This window comes from Aphelocoma coerulescens, chromosome 3 (genome assembly GCF_041296385.1).
Source record: "Aphelocoma coerulescens isolate FSJ_1873_10779 chromosome 3, UR_Acoe_1.0, whole genome shotgun sequence".
NCBI classification, from domain to species: Eukaryota; Metazoa; Chordata; class Aves; order Passeriformes; family Corvidae; genus Aphelocoma; species Aphelocoma coerulescens.
Window position 1 is genome coordinate 17,961,408 of NC_091016.1, and position 4,316 is coordinate 17,965,723.

Here is a 4,316-nt window from a genome sequence, read left to right on the forward strand (position 1 = left end):
GCTTCACAAAAGGTCTGCTGAGTGCTACAGGGAGTGAAATGGAAGGATTGAGAGCTCCCAAAGGGGTGTGGAGAACGATGGGAGTGAAAGAACCAGTTAGATTGGCTTAGGTTGCCATGGTACCAGAGCCTAAAAAACTCTCATATTGGAATTTCCCTGATTTGGTTATAAAAACCTCCTGTCTGTCCCATTAAACACCCTGTAATGTGCATGCTATACCATATTTACCTAAAAACTAGATATGTCTGAATTTGTTTCTGTATTGTTCTAGTTCGTATGGATGATACAGAAAGTGTGGAACCAAGGATTGTAGATTATATTCTTCCTAGAAGACTGTAACACTGGTAGCCTCTCAAACAGAGTAGCCAGACCTGAACACATGGTACAAGGTGTAAATTATATCATGGATTTATGAAACTGTGTTGCAATTCCTAACATTCTTTAAGTGCCGATGTTGGGGCAGGGGTTTAAGAAGGGATCAGCATTTAAAGGCTCACTCCAGCAGTAATGGTTCAGTGAGCTGTAGCTGCTCCAAACCAATAAATTCTTAAGATGCCTCCAGAATGCATCCAGGTGACCAACCCTCGAAACACAAATACTGAAACACCTCCTGGATATGATTTTGCTGGTGGTGAGAATGGGCTATTTTGATTTCACAGAGAAGGGTGTTTTCTTTTCTCATTCTTTGGCTCCTGTATTAAGCATCCTTCTTTTCTGACTCTTCAGTCCCTTCTTCTTTTTCATTTGTTTTAAGCTTATTTTTTCTCTCTAGGTCTTTCATGCTCCCCTTATTTTCCTCTCTACAGTTGATCATAGTGATGTTATAATTGGCTTAGAGGAAGAGGATTGTTACACAGTTGCAGCTTTACCTTCTACTTGTGGGTGTTCATAAAGGATTTTGTTCTCCAAGTTGAGCTTCAGTAGAGGGACATTCTGCTTCGTCACACTTGGGAAGAGCATGTGTGTAGGTGTCACTGGAGCATTAATAGTAAACTGCATGGTCACCTTCCTCAGCCAAAAATAGTATAAGAAAATGGTTTTACTGCATATAGACAAATAACACTTGGACTTTAGCAAATAAAAAGATCCTTCTGCTCATACTCTGTGTTGAAGTATCTACTTCGACTGTAGCAATTAATTTACTTTCCTATAGTGCAAATTGCATATGTTATATTTTATTTCCATGAAGACTACTATTGATGTCAGCCAGCCTACAACTTGTAAAAGATTAGATATCAGCAATTCTCAGTAATAATATTTCATCAATATCTGTCTTACAATATAAAGAGTGACTTTTAAGGACAACCATTTTTTATCTGTTGTTGTCTGTTTTTCTGTGCTTGTATGAATCTTTGCTTGAGCTCTCTGCAGTTCCCCTCACACCAGCAGTCCCATAAGTCTCTATCATGGCCAAATCCTCCCCCTAATTTCTGTAACAAGCTCCAGCTGCTTTGAAGGTGGATATTGCGTGTATTGTTCCTCTACCTTAGCCCGATGCTAAAGCAAAAATAACTTAGAGGAATGCCAGACCATGGAGTTGCTAATGTTTTCCATTTGCTTTATTTAGAATCACAGAATATCTCAAACTGGGAGGAACCTTTAAGGATCATCAATTCCAACTCCCACTCCTCACAGGACTACCTAAAGCTAAACTATATGATCAAGATCATTGTCCAGATGCTCCTTGAACTCTGACAGGCTGGATGCCACGAGCACTTCCCTGGTCCAGTGACTGACCACTCAGTGAAGAACCTATTCCTAATGTCTGATCTGAATTGCCTTTGATGCAGCTTCATTCCATTTTCTTGTGTCCTGCTGCTGATCACCAGAGGGAGGAGATCAGCATCTCCTCTGTGAGGAAACTGCTGGGCTGTGATGAGTTCACCCCTCAGACTTCTCCAAGCTGAACAAACCAAGTGACCTCAGCTGCTCCTACTGAGTCTTCTCCCTGAGGCCTTTCACCAGATTGGTTGCCCTCCTCTGAACACACTTTAATAGTTTTATGTCCTTCTTATATTGTGGTGCCCAAAACAGCAAACAGGACTCAAGGTGAGGCTGCACCAGCACTGAGTAGGGCAGTCATCCCCCTTGACCAGCTGGTGATGCTGTGCAAGATGCACCCCAGGACATGGTTGGCCTTTTGCCTTTAGTGGTATTTGCATCTCTGTGTTGTCCTCTGATAGGCTGTGGGATTTGTATGATTTTTGCAATAAACAGCCAAACCAGTTCCAGTTAGGAGGGATCCACGTAAAGAACTAAACCTGGTGTAATCTGTTCTCTGTCTGTTTGAGGTACCTACTTTGCTCATTGCTCTTTACTGCTGCTGCTGCTATAAGGGATCACAGAATTGTTTAGGTTGGAAAAGAGCCTCTAAGATCATCAGGTCCAACCATTGACCCAACACTGCCAACCCCACCACTAAACTATGTTTCCTAAGTGTTCAGTGCTGCTAAAGCACAGAGAAAAAACTACTGTGAAGTTGTCAATTTAAGAGGGTGGACACTCACAGGAAAATGTGTTTGTCAGAGGGATATCTCCACAACAGGGACTTTGAACTACCCTGTCCACTTCAAAAGAGGAAGAACTGGGAGGCCCTCAGTGGTAACAGGGTGCTTTCCTGGATGACTGAACACACCTGTTTTCAGAGCATGGGACAGGATGAAGTATGACACTACCTCTTCAGCAAGTTACAGAGGCTGGAGTTACTAACTAGAGATTGGAACTGGCATCCTTATAACAAATAGAGGACAGAAGAAATGCAAATTTTCATTAGTTAAAATAGTCAAATAGAGTATTGTGCTGGCTTTGGCTGGAGTAATTTTCTTTGCAGCTGGTATGGAGTTATGTTTTGGATTTGTGCTGAAAACAGTGTTGATAATAGAGAGATGTTACTGTTTTGTTATTGTTTAGCAGAATTTGCACACAGTCAAGGCCTTTTCTGCTCCTCACCTCACCCCAGCAGTGAGCAGGCTAGGGGTGCAAAAGGAGCTGGGAGGGGACACAGCCAGGACAGCTGACCCCCACTGACCAAGGGGACATTCCACACCATGGGGCGTCATGTTCAGCATATAAAGCTGGGGGAAGAAGGAGGAAGGGGGGGATGTTTGGAGTTGCTGTTTTCCCCAGTAACTGCTATGTGTGATGGAGCCTTTCTTTCCAGGCTGAACACCTGCCTGCCCATGGGAAGCAAGGAGTTAATTCCTTGGTTTGCCTTCCTTGTGCACACGGCTTTTGCTTTACTTCTTAAAGTGTCTTTATTTCTAACCATGAGTTTTCTGACTTCTACTCCTCTGATTCTCACCCCCATCCCACTGGTGGGGGAGTGAGTGAGTGAGTGAGTGAGTGAGTGAGTGAGTGAGTGAGTGAGTGAGTGAGTGAGTGAGTGGTACTTGGCTGCCAGCTGGGGTTAAACCGTGACAAGTATCTGGGTGGTAGCTGTAATAAAGGGTTATGACCTTGGCACACAGCACGGTTGCATTTTTAATTTTAATCCTATAGAAGTTATGTTTACCATGAAATTCATCACAGTCTTGTGTGTAAGTGAAATCCCTGTAGTCCTACAGAAGAAAGATGGACTGCTACTAAAGCTTTTGGTGTCTCAAGAAAAACAGTACGGAACAGTTTGTGAAAACAGATGTCCCAAAAGGGGTAGAAATCAGCACATTTGGTGTGGAAGAATAAAACAACAAAAAAGGGCAAAACTTGCTTACAGAACAGTTTAGGGATATGTTACTTTAAAGAAGACTAGTTTTTAATTTAGGTACTATTGCTGCTCATAACAAAAGAGCCTGAGAGCTGCACCAAAGGCTCTGGGCAAAGGACTGCTTGAGCAGACTGTGATGATTGGGCAAAAGAGGTTGAAAGATGTGAAAGGAATCATTATCTGTGATCACAAGTTTGTCTGTTGAGACCCCAACAATCCAAATGGGAGCTGAGATGGAGCGGAGGCGATGAAAAAAGAAGATTGGATCTTAGGAGTGAAGTGATAGGTGAAAGCTGAGATTGAATGGAAAAACCTCAGAGATGATGAAGAATTTAATACTTGCTTGTTATGTTTTTCCTGGTGGGATGAGTTGCTACAGCTTGACCTTCTGGGGCTTGTTTAGATCTCTCTGCCCAAGTTTGGAAGACAGGCCTGGGAGAACACAGGTTCAGGGAAAAAAAGCAGCCCTGTTAGGCGCGTTTTCAGCGCCTTCCTTCTGTTGGGCACAGTCGTGCTGCCCAGGACAGCAGCTGCGGATGGGCAGCACTCTGTGTTTCCCTTGACTTCTACTCCCACGCAGCGAGCGCTGCTGAGCCCGGCTGAGAAGCCACTT